Genomic DNA, 20774 nt, shown 5'->3' on the forward strand with positions numbered 1-20774 from the left:
AATTTCACATCTGTCACGGCATTGCATGCATAAAACAATGTTCCAGTTACTTCAGCCTGATTGGCATAATTCACCTTCTGCACAGGTTGATTTTCATGGCAATTTCTAACCATGTGACCAAACTTTCCACATCCTCTGCATTTTGGTTTTCCTTCAAACCAGCACTTGCCATAGTGCAGTTTTTCACAGTGCTTGCAAGGTGTTTTAGTTCCATCATTTGATGCATTTGGTTTGGGATTAGAATTGGACTTGTTATTCCAATTCTTCCCATTTCCCTTCCAGTTCCTCTGAGACTTGTTACCTCCAGAAGAACTTCCATTCTTAGAGCTTTTACTCTCTATGTTCAGGCTAGTAAAAGCCTTTTCTGTGGAATTTTCAGTGTGCCTATCCAACCTGAGCTCAAAGTTCTTGAGAGACGCAACCACTTCTTGAATTTCAAGAGTGTCAAGATCCTTTGAATGCTCAATCACAGAACATATAGAGTCATAAGATCTAGGCAAGCTAATAAGTAATTTCTGCACAACTCTTTCTCTAGGTAACTCTTCACCATAACTTTTCATTTGATTAATTAGATCAAATAGTTTAGCAACATAACTAGAGAATGACTCACTATCCTTCATACGAGTGTATTCAAACTCTCTACGTAAGCCTTGTAGCTTCACACTTCGTACCTGTTTATCGCCTCTAAACTCCTGCTTCAGAATATCCCATGCACCTTTTGAGGTTTCTTCATTCACTATTCTGGGAAAAATTTGGTCTGAGACTGCACCTTGGATCAGTCCAAGTGCACGAGCATCTTTCATCAAAATCTCAGCCGTTATAGACTTCTCTTCTTCAGCAGCTTTAGATCCTTCTTCCTTTCCTTTTTTTTTCTTTGGATCTGAAGCATCAAAACCATTTTCAACCAAATCCCACAGTCCATGAGATTTCAGAATGGTCTTCATTCGAATGCTCCAAAACTCATAGTTTTCTCCATTGAAAACTGGTGTACTGAGCTCGGAAGAGCTTGATCCTGCCATGTTAGACATCAGACGCAGCTAGAAAAGCTTCGTGAAATTTTGAGTGAGCTCAACGTCAGCCCAGCCAAACACCAGCTCGATCTTCACAGATTCACGCCCAACAAACAATCGAACCTGGCTCTGAGGCCATGTTAGAATTCTTAGTTTGTATATGTATTTTCCGATTAGGAAGAGATGTATTTTCTGGAGATTTCAGCTAGAGAGAATGAAGAGAAATGAGGAAGGCACTGTTCTATTGAATTCTTACAATCTGCGACTTACATAGTGTGTCTGACAGAGAGAGAAATGTGATTCTCTTCTAACAGAATTACAACTGTCACCCTATTAGGTGCTTACACGTGTCATACCAAATCTAAGCTAGAGAATCCACCTAGACTATGATCTAATGGTTCTCATTACATCATTTAAAATAGACAGAACAGAAAATAGAAAATGACTTCTGCTCTAAGAAATCAGGCAGAACATGACTTCTGCTCTAAGAAATCAGGCAGAACAGGACTTCTGCTCTAAGAAATCAGGCAGAACAGGATTATATTTCAACAATTCTAGGGTCAGTTGTTGCAATGATCTTGATGGATAAGCTTGGAAGAAAGGTGCTTCTTCTTGGAAGTTTTTCTGGCATGGTAAGCTCCTAAAAACACTGAATATTTGATGCAAACTTTTGAGCTGAAATATTGGGATCAGAACTGTCAGTTATGTCTGTTCTGTGGTATCTGTCTTACCAATGTTGCATTTCCTCCTACTTAGGTTTTTCCTTTTTGTTTGCATTAAATAAACTAGAAAACTGACGTTATATAACCTTTTTATGCATTTCTTGGTTTAGGCAGTGGCAATGGGTCTTCAAGTAACTGGAGCAAGTTCTTATGCATCGGGATCTGGAGCATTGAGTCTATCGGTTGGTGGCTTGCTGCTGCTTTGAGTAGTCAATTAATCCTCTTCAACCTTGTTTATGCAAGGATTACAAGAGCTATGATAATTTGTACCCCATCCCAGAGCCATATTATGTATTGTATGCCAACGGTCCTCTGATATTTTAATTTGGGTGGGCCCAAGACAAACCCACTGTACACCCTGCCTTCCTATGGAAAAGTTAGCCGGCCTAATTTCCCTGTTTTTTTTGTCAACTCCGGCATCTTGGAGGGGTTGGCTGGTCTTTGCAGTCGGCTGGAAAATATTATCTGTCAGACTTTAGACAAGGTTTCTACAATTTTGCTATGCGGGGTCGTCATCTCGATTAGGGAATGGTGCATGTCACATACTCCTCAGGTAGCTGAAGTATATGAGTCTTAAACAATTTTAATGTGATTTTTCAGTGCAACAACCAAAAGTCTATGGGTGGGAACTGGGATGGGCATTGGCCCACCTGTTGCTGCTATCTATGTATCAGAGGTATAAGAAATTATCTTTGTTGTTTTCTCTGCAACTGTCAATTGAAATTGCTTAGTCTCCATTTGATCTTCTTAAATATTTAAGCATGCTCTGTTCACTTGAGCAGATTTCACCAGCATTTGTAAGGGGTACTTTTGGGAGCTTCACACAAATTGCGACATTTCTTGGACTTGTGGGATCTCTCTTTTTTGCACTCCCAGCCAATGATATAGTGGGTTGGTAAGATAAATCTCATGGGATCACAATATTCCCGAAAACTTTTTATTTCAAGTTTTCATCTATTATTTCTTATGTTACGCATCTTATTTATTTTCCAACAGTTATCTAAGGCACTATCTTCTTTCAACATGATTGATACTTAGGTGGCGGGTTTGTCTTTGGGTATCTACTGTTCCTGCTGCAGTATAGTCCTCAGTGGCTTTTCAAGGTTTTGTGCTCTCATTTCTTAATCACCAATCCTTAAAACAGTTGGTCAAGTTAGAGTCTTGTGTTCAGTTCAATATAACTTTTCCTATTTGTTGGACCTGAATTGGTTGAGATCTCTTCAGCTTTAGGGGCATTGGATTTTGATATGTCAATAGTAAGTAAAATTTTTGTTATTTAATGCTGTCTAAGGAATTAATATTATATATATATATATATATATATATGTATGTATGTATGTGTGTATGTGTGTATATTTGGTATGAATGTACCTGTTGTCTAGTATATTTCATTTGATTATCATGTATGTCATCTCCTAATCCAGTTTGTATATAAATCTGGAGTGATCTGATTGATAATTTCGTTTCGTAATCCAGTTCTGGCTTAAAGGGGGATATGAAGTTAATTCTTTTAATTTCTTCCTTTATTTTTCCTCCTCATTCTCTATTGTCTCTAGTAGAGAGAAGGTTCATTTTCTCTTTTATCGGAAATGTTGGATGTTAGTGCTCAGAATTATATGTTGGTGCAACGGGCTTCAATCTTTCTTTCTGTTTTTTCTCCCATATATGCATGCCTTTTGGTGATATTATACAAGGATTATAAGAGCTGTGATAATTTGTTCACCTTCTAATACTAGGTATGAGTCAGATATAATGCGTTTCATTTGATTTTTGACCCATTGAAGGCTATTTATCAACATTGATGCTAACAGTTCTTCCTGACTTGGTTCAGAGAGGAAGAGGCACCGAAGCTGAAGCTGAATGTGAGAAACTCTTAGGTGCAGCACATGTTAAATTTGCAATAGCAGAATTGTCAAAGTCTGACAGAGGGGATGAACTTGAGGCAGTAAAGTTCTCACAGCTACTGTATGGCCGACATTTCAAAAGTATATTTTTAGTTCACATTAATATATGATTTATTTAGATTTGACATATGTGCTTCCTTCTGCATGATTTCCTTATCGCCTCCGTATTTTGCAGTGGTTTTCATTGGGTCTACCATTTTTGCTTGACAACAGCTATAAGGCATAAATGCTGTATTCTATTTCTCTTCGACTGTCTTTAAAAGCTTTGGGGTGCCTTCAGACCTGGCAAACATGTGTGTTGGGATCGCGAATCTATCTGGTATGGTTGGGTTTACTCTCAAGCATTTTATTTTTGCATCTTTGAGATTACGCTTATTTGTTTCCTCATGTATTCATTGTACTATTATTTTTATCTTTTGGTCGATTTCCTTATGCTATTCTAGGGTCAGTTGTTGCAATGATCTTGATGGATAAGCTTGGAAGAAAGGTGCTTCTTCTTGGAAGTTTTTCTGGCATGGTAAGCTCCTAAAAACACTGAATATTTGATGCAAACTTTTGAGCTGAAATATGGGGATCAGAACTGTCAGTTATGTCTGTTCTGTGGTATCTGTCTTACCAATGTTGCATTTCCTCCTACTTAGGTTTTTCCTTTTTGTTTGCATTAAATAAACTAGAAAACTGACGTTATATAACCTTTTTATGCATTTCTTGGTTTAGGCAGTGGCAATGGGTCTTCAAGTAACCGGAGCAAGTTCTTATGCATCGGGATCTGGAGCATTGAGTCTATCGGTTGGTGGCATGCTGCTGCTGTGAGTAGTCAATTAATCCTCTTCAACCTTGTTTATGCAAGGATTACAAGAGCTATGATAATTTGTACCCCATCCCAGAGCCATATTATGTATTGTATGCCAACGGTCCTCTGATATTTTAATTTGGGTGGGCCCAAGACAAACCCACTGTACACCCTGCCTTCCTATGGAAAAGTTAGCCGGCCTAATTTCCCTGTTTTTTTTGTCAACTCCCAGCGTAATTACCTCAGGCTGTACAACATTATTTTTTTCTTTTTTAAAAAAACAAATCTTATCTAAGGGTGAAATCTAAGTTCCTTTATTTTAAAAATATTATATGGAGATTTGACACCCAAGATTTGGCTGTCCAACCAAAACTATTACAATGGGCATTTCCAATTAACAAAAACTATTACTTTTCTTTCCTTCAAGTAAAAACAAATGGGCAGATCTCGGGCATATATTCACTTTACCATATAATTTAAGAAAGTAATAAACAAAGAGTAGGGAAAGTTGTAACCATGCAATACGTTTTTGAGAGTCAATCACCTCATTAATTACATCCAAAGACTACACAACTGCCAATTTTGTCAAAATTAAAATCCAAAAAAAAAAACTGAGAATGATAAAGTTCGACCAAAATCTCAAATACTTTGTAATCGTAACTTCTATGTCGACATACATGATTCTCACAATTTGTTTCACTAAATATTAAGTGATGGAGCGACTGTGCATACTCCAACACTCAAAAGAAGTGACAATGGTATTTTAAAATATGGAAAGGAAGAGAGAGATCTCTTTTTCCTCTCTTTTTTTACCTTTAAAATGGAAAGACTAAAATACCCTTAAAATATATAAAAATTAGATGGTGTACGTGTTAAAGTCAGATGACAAATCATCGATTTTGAAAAATTAAGATGGCATTTATTTTAAATTTTTCTTTAAGGTGACAAATTGAAACTGAGGTATAAGTTCATGTGACATTTCTATAAAAATCCCAAAAAATTATAGTAAATTTAGCTTAACCCCTTCAAAGTCACTTTTCCTCAACTACAACCCATCTCTTTATTTTTGTTTGAATAAAATCCTATTTTTGCTAAATAAAATCCGATGACTAGAATCCAATTCAGCAAGTAACTGAATTTGTTGTACTTTTACGATTCCTAAAATACCCCTAACTAAATCATTATTGTATTTTGTATATTAATGTAGGAACCAATATAGAAAGGAAAAAAATAATAATTGGACGGTAACTAATGGATGTAGGAATTAATTTAGAAATATTTTTAAAATTTAACAATAAATTCATATTTAACATACCTAATATCATTTAAAACACCAACCATACAATACCCTTGTCGACAACTCATCACAAACCGAATAATTCTATATTTATATTGCCTTCTTCTGCTTCTTTTTGTTTTGTTTTTTTTTTGGCACTTGTAATTAGGTTGACATGTTGGTTGCGTACAAATTTCATTAAGTATATATCTATATATATATATATATATAGGTTAATTACACTTTAGTATATCACACAAGTAATTGCGATCTATATCTCCTTAATTTGGGTTTTTCGGTTCCCTCTTTGGCAGCATAATTTTAGTTTCCTTTGCCTTGTTATAGAATTTATACTCTCTCTTGTAATGGTTTTTGTCACATACTTGTTTCTTTCCTTGTCTTATATGATGAAATTGAGCGATCATGTTTGAGTTCTCTAAGTCCAACTGGCTGGTATATTTTGTCAGGCCCTGCAAAATGCTTTCGTTATCCTATCCACTATCCAAAAAGAGAAGATTTCAGTTTCACCAAAACATATATTAAAACTCCTCGTACCAAGTAAAGTAACATGACCTAATTAACAAAATAGTTTGAGTTTCTCTAAAACTAATAACAGTGTATACAATTGAGTCTTTCAATTTGAAAAATACTATGTTGGAATGTCTTTCAAACAAAAAATAAATCAACAATGAATATTGTTGGAATGAAAAAAAAGAAGAAGAAAAAAGAGAGGAAGTTTTTGAGAAAATATAGTATTTTATTAAACCCATATGATACATAGTAATAACTAGCATGTTAATAATTGTCTCGTTAAAACCTTCTGAGAGAAAACTAGACCATGTCTCTTTCTTATTTGTAAAATAGAAAAACTAAGATAAATGACAAAGAAAACAATTGGTTCCGACTTGAGTGTGTGCCTAACAAAGCATAGTTGAGTCAGCGGATCAAGAACTTGATCATATGCCTCCAATCTTCATATTGTTCGAGGAAGTCGTCCTTCTCTATAGTGTGTGTCTTCTGGATATTGTTAGCAAAGTAAAATAAATTAACAAATTTCCTTTTCTCTCCATCTCTGCTTTCGCTTACCTAAATTGCATTTGTTTTTTTGGCATCCGCATATTGTTTCACTTTAGTTTATGATTTTTTAAAGCATGAACACGATGAACATGACTTGCACGACACCTTGCACTTCCTTTGATACTTGATAGCGACACGTACAGAGGTTATACATTTATACAATAGGTAATTGTCATTGACTCATAAATCAACCTAATTACATCAGTCTCTTACAAGGAGACAAAACCTAATGAAATATGGATTCAATAAATTCTATATGGGAAAGTGAATATATGCCCGAGATATGCCCTTTGCTTTACTTGAAGGAAAAGATAAATATTTTTTATTATTTGTCGCACACATATATATGGCTCATAAATGAGTTCATCTTGTGCTCCCTAAACCATCACATATACTTTTGCTCCCTAAACCAAACAGAATCGACCCAACTTCAAATTTTTTCTAATCTAAATTAATGGCAAGGAAAGATATTTCAAATATGGTGTTGGGAATGATGGGAGCAGCCTTCTTTAACTTTATATGTGACTACATCTCTACATATAGAGAAACAGTTTCGGTAGTTAGAGAGATTGATGAAAAGATGGAAGAGATTCGGAATACATGGAGGTCAGTACGTAGGTTTATCTTTAATCAGTATTCTTTTTTTTTTTTTAACCTTGATCTTGGCTTTGATGCTTTGAGTTTGCTGAGGAAAACCTCAAAGATTAATATTCCAATTTGAATGCCCAAGCAATTGCATTAATTATAAATTTTGCTTCGACATTATTATATTTTCCTTGCCTTGTATGTGTTAATAGCCATGAAGAATTTAAAGAGCTTGTTGGTCGGGACATGTACGGCTTCTTCAAAGGCTATGACGAGTGGACGAACTATTTCGACTTCTTCTAGTATCTCAAATATTTCATTTTCCATCAAGTGTTAATCAGTGGAGTGGTATTGTAGTTAGGATATATTTGGAGGCTTATGGTTTTTGCATTAATATATATATATATATATATATATATATGCCATATTATGCTCAATTCACATAGATGACGATGACGATATATCTTTTTGACGAGTTTGATGTCTCTAATTGTGGGTTGATCAGTTATTAAACTTAACCCCAAATTTTTGTCCCAACAACTTTCCGTTTGGCCCAATTAAAAAGTTTATAACACAAGAAAGAAATCCTCCTATGACTCGCAAAACATCAAAATTGAATTCAATAGTGGGAGACTGCTTTTCTTTTTCTTTTTTTTCTTTTTTAAACGAGAGGAGAAATAAGACTAGAAGATTTAAATCCCATGAATTGGAGGATGGGGCATTAAAAATAGTACCAGCTGAATTTTATTTTCGATTAGGCTATGTAGAAAACTTAAAATTAAGGGGTTGGGTAGGACATGTAGAAAACTTAAAATTAAAATCGGGGGAAAAAAGGGCAATGGTTATTGTGAGAGAGTATGTGTTAGATAATGTAGGTAATATGCCATTAATTCACAAAATACGGGGAAAAGTTTTTATTTATTTTAAATTTGTTAAAGAAGAGATAGCCGATTGTATTATTGCAGTGCTGTTCTCCTGAACCCCGGTAGTCGAAGAAAACTATGGACAATCACCCTTAGATTAGATCTAAGGGTTGAGGGAAAGAAAAAAACTGATTTAAAAATTATAATTGTATCATCAAAACACTATTTTGATCATTAAAAATAATTTTTTAAAAAAAACCAAACAACCACCACCATTCAAATGGGTAAGTTATCGGATCCTGTTGGGGCCACCGAGCTCACTTCCTTGAGTTCGTTGTAATTTCAACCGGAGTTGGTGGATGTGAGCGTCGATGGATGCAAGAACATGTTCTTCGTTTTCTCCAGGGAGCGTGTTTTGCTTTCCTTTACTTTTTTAATTTTAGTATTTGTTAAATAAAATTAAGGTAAAATGATAATGTATTGATTTTTAAACTTTTTTTTTTTTAATAATTGGGGTGTCTTTTAGTTGTTCTTGAGTTTGAGTTTTTAAAAACGTGGCTACCATACAGGTTTTCTTGGTTTTGGACTTAAATTCTGTTTTGAGTTTAAAAAGTTGTATTCAAGTTGAATACTAAGTGCTTGTTTGGTACTTATTTGGAGCAAAAATCACTTTCTTAGAGAGTTTTCTTCCACCTAGCTGTTTGGTAAATGAAAAAAATAATATGATTATATGAATAATTGCTATCAGCCAGAAATATAATCTGATTATTGGGAAACAACTTGTGGACGAATTTGTCTAATTCATAAGTACTATTTGAGAATTTGGAAAATTTCGAAGAAAACCACCACCACTGTATAAGTTCTTTAGCTCTAGACTATAATACCACAACCTTTTTTTTCTGAGAAAAATAAAACCAAAACTTAAATATGCAATTTAAATACTAAATCATATGGACTAGCTAGCTAGCAACCCATACATATATGCAGATGTTCCAGCAGTAATCGAGTTTCACATCAAACAACCATTTAATTCGTTGCCCTCAAAACATTCGTAACCTACCATACCTGCCACACGATTAAACCAAAAAAAGAAGCAATATTAATAGAGAAACTGATAAAACGAAGCAATTAATACCACAAACGAAAGGAAAATAAAACATATCAATTGCTTTGTTTGTGGCATCATAGTGAGATTTACATAGTTTTCATCATATTTCGACATGCGGGCAGATTAGCTGGAATTAGGTATTAAATTTAAAATCATCACAAATATATCATTCCATATCAATGTGATTAGATTTCGAGACTTGTACCAACAAAATGAACACAACTACCACTACACGAAATGCTAATTAGTGAGAAGCAGAAAATTAAGACCGTTAATTGCCGCTTTACTTTTACTTTTTTTCTTTTTTTTCTTTTTAAAAGAAGATCAATATGTATTGTACCATGGCAGAACAAAACTAGAGTTTGTTTAATATCGATATTGAGTATGATTGAGGGCTTCTTCTTGTTTCAATTTAATAAGCAAGCACTTGAAGGTGTCTTTCATACAAATTTAGATCAATACGAATGTTATTCATTACATATATACTAGGAAATGAAAATAATGAAAACAAAAATAACAAAGGAAGTAGAATTAAGCAATACATACCAGGGAAGTTTGGGCGTGTGGATCGGTTTATTTGTTAGGATAATTTTTCTAATTCGGCCGTCTAATACTCTCCCTATTGAAATTTGATTGCATACAAAGCAAATCAAATTGTAATTACAAAAAGTTTAAATTAGCGGAAAAAAGCAGCATAATATTAAGAATTAATGCTTGGGACTGAAATTAAAATATAATAAAATATGATGAAGAGGAAACTACCTGCACTTCCTCAATTCTTCCAGATTTTGATTAAACGCTCTTCGTCTTGTTAAGTCCCTTTTGCGCAGAAGGTGATCACCAATGGCAACCACAAGAAGATACGTGCAAAGCCATGAGATGTGTTCTTTCATCATCGTCTTGGCTGTGCAAAAGCTATAGAGTTCTCGATATATGGATACAACCCAATTACAAAAAGAGTATATTATATATATGTTTGCAAAACTAGGGTTTTTGTTACGAGCCAGAGTACATGGTTTTTTTTTTTTTTAATTATAAATTTTTATGGGAAGTTATAAATTACTTTTCTTTGGTATCAAGAAATCTTTCTTCTTTTCTGGTAAGTATCTTTCTTCTTTTCTGGTAAGTAAAACAAACCTTTCATTCATAGAATTCCCAGTGAGACTGAGAGATCAAATATTTGTTTTGGTTGTTTGGACGTCCTTAATTTATTAGTCGTTTGGCCCTATGTCCATGTCAGCATGAATATTCTGATAAGGGTCGTTCTCCTCCGGATGTGGTTTCCTTATTTTTGTAATTAATGTCTAAGCACAAACAAACACAATGTGGTTTCCTTATTTTTTGTAATTAGAACATTCCCCGTTGGCCCTCTGTTTTTCTTTTAATTACATATTCTGCAAATTCTTAATTTTATTTTTTATCATTTGAGTTTGTTTAATCCCTAGCCTAGCGGGGCGGGAGGAAACAGCTATATCGTTTGTGGTGAGGTTTTGGGGTTTGAGTTTGTTGGGTTTCACTAAAACACCCAAAATGGGGGCTGAAATTATAAAAAAATTCAACACCCAAAACACTTTATAAACACACCCAAAACCCATCATTACACACACTCAAAACTCATTTATAAACACACCCAAAAAATATACAATTGTTGATTTTGGGGTTGAGTTTGGGTGTGTTTCTATGTTTAAATGGTGTTAGGGTTTTTTTATAAATACATGTCTAGGATTGGGTTTATTTATAAATTTGTATTGTTGTAATAAATCAATGGTAGTTTTATAATTTAAAAGAAATTAAAAGCCTTTTTGTTATGTTGTAAATGAGCTTTGAGTGTGTTTCTAAAGTCCATTTCATGTAGGTTTAAAAAAAAAAAAAAAATTTATAAATAATTTGGGGTCTCTATTGGGTATAATAGTGAATCTCCCTAAATTAAAAGAAAAAGAAGAGGGCTAATTTCAGTTACTACAAGTGATACAAAACTTTGAACTATTCCAAAGTAGTAAAGAAGAGGGCTTTTTCACCCTTGAGTATCATGTAGGGCATATTCGGGGCAACTCTAGTAATTTTTTTTTAAAAAAAATTGTTATTAGAACTATTTGAGGCGAATTTGAACTTCTATGTATTATTTTGTCATGAACTACTAGCCTCTTACATTCGTTCAGTTAGTAAAATACAGAAAGGGTAAAATATGAATAAAATACATACGTGTTTTATTCTGCAATATTTTGGCAAATTACAACTGATAAGTTCGGCCACTATATATAATATTTTAATTTAATTAATTTAATTTTTTAAATATATGCGATTTTTATTCAATAATATGCTAAAATTATGTGTATAATATGTGAATTTTGTGTGACCGGACCCGACCCAAATTCCACTTTGGAATCTGAGCCGAACCCTGTGCGTGTTCGACACATGGCAGGTGCCGAGCACACTTGATCAAAATGCCCTTCTAACTACAATTCACAATATTTATCAAGTTTGACTTCTCCTGTGTAATTTGCTTGTTTCCCCAAAAAATTTCATTGGAATGTATTCCTTTTATTTTGTTTACTTCACTTGCAAGAAAACAAGATTTTCTTGATACGAAAGAAAAGAAAATCAAGAAAATCTTGAACTTACCATTACAAAGCACGCTCACTAGCCATTACAAAGCAAACGCCTAATATGCGATATCCGATCGACACGCAAACGATAACCAAATTCATATCCGAGCATAGCATCGTGCTCGAGACGATATGAGGATTATTTTAGAACTCTAAGACCGGCCAAAAAGTGGCCCAAGCACGTGCGGCAGCTCGTGAGTGTCCAAAGCAATTTCAACGATCGGAAAATCTCCAAATCGCCCGTCAAGACCTATACCTACATGATCAGAACAATGAATGGAGCAACTTTTGTTCTTAGACCATGGCCAAAAAATGGTCGGAAGTTGGTAAAAAATGTCTTGAAGCGTAGGCCCAAAATGGGTGTTTAAATCAATCTCCAAAACTCCAAAATTAACCCAAACTACTTACATTATGACAGGACCCGTCCCGGATTCCTCGAAAACCAGGACGAAGCCCGTCCTATTTCCGACATCACACCGATGCATGGCTCACTTATGAAATTATATCATCTTTTCCAAAATTAATGAAAAATGGTATGAGACTTTCTGCCGAAATTTCGGCAGAGTCTCCCTTATAAATTGAGCATTTCCCAAATTTTCAACCTGTTAAAAACACAATTCATATATCCCAACAACAGCATACACAAGATAATAACATGCAACTTTACGTAATAGGCATCCAGCCTTCAAATAATTCGAAACAGAACCACCAGCAATGTTCTTAAATCAATAATACCTTAAACAAAACAAATAATAAACTCAAACATAATTATGAATGCCAATTGTAAATTTACATAATTTAACTTTCCAAAATAACTATCATGCTAGGTTTTAACCTCTTAACACAATCGCAAGTTGTTTAAGGCCTCAGCCTGAATCGTACAACAATCGAAAACGGGTTTTCTACCTGTTTTGACCAGAACACATTTACACAACCCTCCCTTAGCCAAACCGGAGTATGAACAATTATTTAATCGCACCTCAGTCTCAACCGAGTTTCAGGACCAACGACAAGGTCAGAACCAAACTCAATAAAACAACATAAGTAAAATTTAGTCCACGACTGCACCAAGGTACGACCCTAGGCTACCTACGTACCTCTCGTGAGGGATCAAGCCACACGTAGTTCTTTCACCAACAATCACAACTCCTGTAATATACAAACTTTCTTTTAAGTAACACCAATGAATAACTTTAAATTCCTTAATACCTATATCACCATTCGACAAGGCAACCCCTGAACACTTTATGACTTATGACTTCCTTTCTTTTATCAATTCTTTCCACATAACCATACTTTATCCAAGGCATATGTTGCCAACAACACTTCCCAAACTGGGACTTAAACCTTCATACCCGTGCAGGGTAATCACAAAGCATCAACTCAAGTATCTCAATCCAGAAACAAATCCACATATACCTATGTAATATGTGTGTCCATATATTTATATACATATATATAACCACAACCACCTCTCACCATCATCATGTACCAGGGGAAAACAATCCAATCCAAGGATCGTTTAACCAGATCACATGGAGGAGTCCTCAATAACCATATGACTAGGGAACGAGCCATCCAACTAGGGAACTAACTCTCAGCCAGCACGTATAGCCGAATCCTCAAGGCTCATACATCTATGATAAGTCCTGTGCGTTCAGACTACCCAATCAAGGGTCTACGGTAACACCCTGTTAAGGTATGCCCAGGTTCCAACATACCCACGTATCCATATCCATGTATCTAATTCCATGTATCCAAGTATCCATTTTCACTGTTTTCAAGTATTAGTATCCAAGGGAAGGTACATAAGATGATGCACATCATGCACTGGGGGAAAAAAATCCAACTGGGGATCGTTTGACTACTCCACATGGAAGAGTCCTCAATTGACCACGTGGCTAAGGAATGAGCCATCCAATTGGGGAACGAACTCTCAGCCAGCACGTACATCTGAATCCTCAAGACTAGTAAGCCTGTGACAAGTCCTACACGCACAGACTACCCCTTAAGGGTCCACGAAATACCCCGTTAAGGATGTCCGAGTTCCACATATCCGAACCATATCCACAATTTTTCAATATCCAACAATTCCAAAATCCATAACCAAGGAAGCCCACACGCCCGAAACACGGCACGTGCGTGTATAGTAATCAGGGAAGGTACATATGATGGTGGAGTTTGTAACCCTTATAACAATATTTTAAAATGATATTTCCTTCCTTAATAAGTTGGTTCTGACTTTTTCATTGGTCCTGAAGCTCGATTGAAACCAAGCGTGATAAAATGGTTGGGCATATTCCAGTTTGACTAAGGGAGGGTTGTTCAAATGTGTTCTGGTTAAAATATAGGTATGAAGCATGTTTTGGATTGTTTGACGATTTAGGTTGAGGCCTTAAACTACTTGCATTTGTGTTAGGATGTTAAACTTTACATGATGGAAATTGGGAAGTTTTGTATGTTGATTACAGCGGGCATTCATAAAATTGTTTGAATTCATTATTTGCATTGTTTAGAGTAACTATTTGACTTAAGAGTATTGCTGGAGGTTCCACTTCACATTATTTGAAGACCGGGAGGCCTATTATTTAAATTACATGTTACTACCTTGTGTATGTTGCCTGTTGGGATATATTCTTTGTGTTTTTTTAACAGGTGAAAAATCTGGGAAAAGTCCAATTTATAGAGGAGACTTTGCGAAATTTGTGAAAGCCTTGTGCCCCTATTCTTTTTGATTCCACAGTTCGTCCCGAGTTCCAGGAATTGAGGTGGGTCTGTCAAGATATCCCAATGTAGTTAATAGAGCAAGAGTAGTCTCAATAATCTGTCTATTCTTCCTCTCAGCCAATCCATTTTGCTGATGGATATAAGGACAAGAGAGCTAATGAAGAATGCCTTTAGAAGCTAGAAAAGCCTTGGACATATGACTAATATATTCACCACCACCATCGGATTGCAAAAACTGAACTTGAGCTTGATTATAAGCGACAATATATGCATGAAACTTTATGAAAATAGATGAAACTTCTGATTTATTAATCAAGGGGAATACCCACATGTAGCGTGTACAATTCTCTATAATAGTGAGAAAGTATCTATAACCACCTAGAGCTGCAACAGTTGAAGGGCCCTAAACATCTGTATGTAACTTAGTAAAGGGTCTAAGACTAGTGGTAGAAGAGGAAGAAAAAGGCAATTTGTACATTTTGCCTTGTAAACAAGAATCACACATCCCAGTAGTTGAATCTACAGTCGAGGGAATATTAGAAACCTTTAACATGTGATGAAGAACATCATTGGAAGCATGACCTAGTCAAAGATGTCACAGCTTGGTTTTGACTTGTTGACCCAAGAGTGCATGAGGTCTTGAATTCCCTTGTGCTGCTGGAGGCAGATCCAAGGCTTTATTGTTCTGAGGTCTTGAATTCCCTTGTGTTGTTTGTGGCAGAGTCAAGGCTTTATTGTTGACTGCATCTTTATTTGCCATGACAGAAATTGAAGAAGCTAAAGGTGACTTGTGAATCTGGGAAAGTTGAGGATGAATCTGTGGAATGGGATAAAGCCCTTTGTCACTCTGAGCTTTGTACAGAATCCGGTGGGTTTCCTTGTCCTACACATATATGTGATACTCATAAAATATAAAAGGCTGATAAAGTAGAATGACCAATATGGTCTATGCTCAGACCTTCCCCATTGCCTATAGTAATCTTGTCTTCTATTAGTAAGGGGCATACGCTTGCAATTAATGCACATTGGGTGTCATGTGATGGGAAGCTCCACTATCTGCTATCCAGAGATCATTTGGACTGTAGGGAGAGGATAGATTGGCTGTCATAGCCTGAAGAGATTGTGGAGGAGGCGCACCTTGGTATGCAAAGTTGGCTCGATGATAACAGTTCAATGCTATATGACCTCTCTTGCCACATATTTGACACTCAAGTTTAGGTGTGGATGAGTTATCTGGAATCCTGTAGTAATAGTTTGGTGCCGTATGTCCTCTCTTATTACAAATTTGGCACTTAGGGATGGCCTGTGATCTAGGAGCAGAAGAGAACCATGGTGAAAGACCACCTCTGTGGCTATTGTGATTATATAATCGAACATTGGTAGAGCCTTTTCTGCGAGGAACAAACTAATTGGTAGAGCCTAAGGCATTATTAGGCTGGTAAGATAAAGGAGAGAACTCTGATTACTGATAAGCTCTATGAGAAGTATTGGTCTATGACTTAGCCCCTGTAAATCCTATAGGAAATGAAGCTTGAGAGTGAGCAGTGATGGTACCAACTGTAGAGGTAGTACCCTGAGTTTGAGAAGCATATTGAGAATGAGATGATGAGCCAATTTCAAACGGACTGACACCCATTATCTGGTCATGGAGTGATTCATTGCTAACATTCGGATTCAATATTGTTTTCAACAGACGACAAGCCAGACTCTGAACTCCTTAAGAGCTATAGGTGCTTCTGTTGCAATGAACAGTCTTGATCATGTCAAATTCCTATGGTAAACCATTTAAAGCTGCAATGATAATGTCATCATCTGAGAGCTTAAATCATGCTGCTTCCAATTGATCTTGTATGTGCTATAGATGAAGCAAGAATTTTTCAACAGAATCACCACCCTTGTGGATAGTGTGCAGCTCAGTTTTGAGTTGATTTACACAAGCTCTTGAAACAGAGGCATATCTATTTGTGAGGCTTAGCCACGTATCCCTGGCCGATTTGCAACCAATGACATACTCTATGGCCTCATCAGACAGTGTTGCAATGAGCAAACTTAGCAAGGATTTACTGACTTGAATCCAGTGATGATAGTTCTCAGTGAGCTCAATTGTAACTCCTTCTAACTCAGTGATGACGTATTTAGGTGGACAACAGAGGAGCCATAAAAGTGGACATATAAGTCGTATCCTTAAAGAACATACTCCAATTGATAGTTCCATTTCACAAAATTATCGTCATTCAACTTAATAGTCAAAACACCTAATAAGGTCTCAATTTTTGGAGCAGTAATAGTCATGGCGTATAGAATCAAAGAATTAGAAATTGCTTCAACGAACCAAATGAGGTTCTTCCAAGAAAACACAGATCAAAAGAATAGCTTCGTGCTTTAAGAAAACAAATCCAAGGAATTGCTTCGTGCTTCAAGAAAAACAGAGAAATTGCTTCGTGCTTCAAGAGAACTAAGAAAGTGCTTCGTGCAACAAGTAATCAGAAAAATCGGCTTCGTGCTTCAAGAAATTACAGAGCATACTTCGTACTTTTAATGAAATCACATCATACTTAAACTGAAATTGAAGACAGAATCAGCATATCAAAGATGAATATATCATCGAGTCAAGAAGAACAGTGCGCGAAGAAAGTTGACAACAAACACTTGCAAAATCGCCAGAAATAGTATCAAACTTGAGGAAAGCATCTGCATCCAACGAATCACCATTGATGCAATTGATAGCTTGAACCTCAGAGATTGATTATGATATAGTAGAGCATAAGTGAAAAGGATCAGGGATCAAAGAACCTGGCTCTGATACCATGTTAACTTTGGAGGAAAGAAAGTTAGGTTTTGGGTTTTGACAAAGAAAGTCGAAGATAGAAAGAGAGAAAAATGAGATCTGTATATTTCTGTTATGATAAACTGTTACTATCTTAACTGAACTTAAGCAGTGCTTAATCTAGTGTTTATATAGCTGACAATCTCTTCTAAGTAGCATATCTAACAATCACGAGTTATGCACTAAGAAGCACGTGACCATTCTCCAGCTCATATCTCAGTCTGCACACCTCAGCATCTATACCGTTAACAATTCCTACATGCAGGATTAACTAGAATTAGGTATTAAAATCATCACAAATATGTATATTATTAATCTCATATCAATTGATTAGATTTCAAGACTTTTGTGGGAGCAAATATTTCAATCTCTAATCATGAGACACCATGTGGATAAGAAGAATATCCTCTAGGTCAATTAATTAAGTCATTTATTTTGCAAGATAATTGACACCAAAAATAAGGATATTATCTTTATTTAAAGAGATAATATCACTAATTAAGATATTATCCTTATTTGGAGATATCATTGTCATCAAATTAGGAGATTTGAATTAGGGTTTATCCCAATCAAATCCCTAATGGACTCAATCTCTACAATTTGGGGAATAATAAACTCCTTCTAAATAAGAGTTTATTCTTTGAAAAACCATAGATGCCTAGAGCCCTATAAATACATGGCTTCATTGAACACTTAAGGTAACTCTAAACCTAGCTCTGAAACTCTGCAAAAATACCCAAATCTCCTCTCTTAGATGCCACCTGGTTCTCACCATAAAGAAAACACCATACCCTTTTTTAGTTATTGTTTCACCCAGATACAATCAAACTAACTTAAGTATCAGAGGGCCTTTGGCCAATACCCCCCGGGTGTGGTATATTTATTGCAGTATTTTATACATGAATTAAGGAAGAGAGAGAAAAAAGTTTAAAGGGCGAAGGATCTAGAAGCAAATATTCTCATGAGAGATTATTTGCATGAACAACATTTTTTACCAACGAAATGAACATAACTACAACCACACCAAATGCTAGTTAGTGAGAAGTAGGAACTTAAGATCGTTAATTACCTTTTTACTTTTTCTTTTTACAACTTGTTGTACCAATTCTAACACGGCAGAACAAAACTAGCGTTTGTTTAATATCTATATTGAATATGATTGAGTTCTATTTCCAATTTAATAAGCACTTCAAGGTGTCTTTCATACAAAGATTAGATCGATATGAATGTTATTCATTAGGAAACGAAAATAATGAAAACAAAAATATACATACCAGGAAAGTTTCAATTTATGGTGTGTTTACTAATCAGGAATTTGAATTCTCATCAGGAATTGAATTCCACCTATGGAGGATTCCTGCATTTATTTCACATCAAGGAATTGAAAAGTAAGTGGGGCTCATACAAAATTAGGAATTGAATTCATAATTTTAGAGGAATTCAATTCTTGGGTGGGAGGTGGTATTCTAATTCATGAAGAACTAACCCATTAGGAATTCATCTTTTATACTCAATATATCTTCACACAATTTTCAAAATTCTAAATTTGCCATCTACAACCCAACAACAATGACATTTTAGTAATTAGTACCACTCATACTCCAATTTCATATGGTTTAGTAAGCAACTTCAATAGGAATCCGGAACCTAACTTTCATCAATCTATATGATTTAGTAAACAATTTTAATAAGAATCCAGAATCTAATTCTCCTCAATCCAACTCCTCCTTAATTCAATTCATCCTCAATTCAATTCTTCTAATCCAATTACGTATTAGTAAATATACCATTAGATTAATTCCCGATGAGAGATCAAATATTAGTTTTGGTTGTTTAGACATTAATTTAGTCGTTTGGCCCTGTGTCCATGTCAGCATGAATATTCTATATAATTTTGGTTTTTATCTTCCTATTAGGGGTGAGCATTATTACCGAAAACCCGACCAAACTGCCCGAACCGGACCGCCAAAGGTGGTTTGGTTAGGTTTTTACATTGAAAAATTGAAGAATCGGTAAAAAAACCGGCCGAACCGGCCATGAACCGGGTTGGACCGATTTTAATTGGCTACAACCTGCCAAAAATCGGACAGGCCCGAGTATTTTAATTATATTATTAAAAAAATAAATAATACGCGTGTCAAGTGATGATTTGTTGAGATGAAGGCATTTCCTACGCTCGTTACACGAATCGAGCGTAAAACTTTGCTTCGATTTTTTTCTTCTCCATTTCGCTCTTCTCCTCTCGGACTCACTCTCGCCGTTGCCTCTCTCAATCAATCTCGGCTCTACCTCTCTCAATCACTCTCGACTCTGTCTCTTCTCTTCCTTCTCACCCGCTTTCTCTCTCTCTCTCTGGTCGTTTTTTCTCACCCAATCTCTCAGTCCTCTCTCTCTCACCCGCTTTGACTCTCGTCTCCCTCAACAGTTTCTCTCTCTCTCTCTCTCTCTCTCTCTCTCTCTCTCTCTCTCTCTCTCTCTCTCTCTCTCTCTCTCTCTCTCTCTCTCTCTCTCTAGCCACTCTCGCTCTCTGTCAGCGGCTTTATCTTCGTCTATCTTGCTCTCTCTCAGTTTAAGGTATTAATGTGTAAACCCTAATTAAAAATGTTAGGGATTTGACAATTTTTGTTAATTCTATTTATCTAATCAAACATTATTGTGATTTTTGGTGGACATAAATGATTTTGGGATCATAGGAAGGAAACGATTGGCTTGGTGGACAGAATTGATTTTGGGATCATAGGAAGGAAACGATTGGCTTGCTCTAGGTAATTTCTCTGATCTAACTCTGTTGTTGTTTGATTTAATTCTGGTGTTGTTGTGATTTCTAGTAATATCTAGGATCATAGAATTGATTTTGGGACATAAGTGATTTTTTGTTGCTATTTGATTTATTTGTTATTTTCAGTTGTTGTTTTATTTGTTTTTTGTAATTTCATTTTGCATTTTGGAAAATTGCATCATTCAATAATAATGTGATTTGGTAGATATTGAGTAATAATTTAAGTTCTATGATTATTGTAATGTCACACTAAATTTGGCACCAATTTACATAGGCTAAAGGCATGAATAAGAAGTTAGAAAAGTGGAATTATAAAATAATGTCATATTTGTATTTTGGTTGCTGCTTTGGAAATAATGTGATATTTGTACTTTGGTTACTGCTTTGGCAGATATGCAATATTGATTACATGCTTATTGTTTTTTGTTATTAAAGCACTAAATATTTGTATTTTTGTAGGGTATTATTAATTTAATGGAAGCGGAATCTGAAACCCC

General features: G+C 35.4%; 1 pseudogene; it reads left to right on the forward strand.

The window, feature by feature from the left end:
• Positions 1–2100: 2100 nt before the first annotated feature.
• Positions 2101–4449, forward strand: LOC148917899 (putative plastidic glucose transporter 3; annotated as a pseudogene).
• Positions 4450–20774: the final 16325 nt, after the last annotated feature.

This window comes from Prunus mume, linkage group LG4 (assembly GCF_029339155.1).
Source record: "Prunus mume cultivar Tortuosa linkage group LG4, ASM2933915v1, whole genome shotgun sequence".
Taxonomy (NCBI): domain Eukaryota; kingdom Viridiplantae; phylum Streptophyta; class Magnoliopsida; order Rosales; family Rosaceae; genus Prunus; species Prunus mume.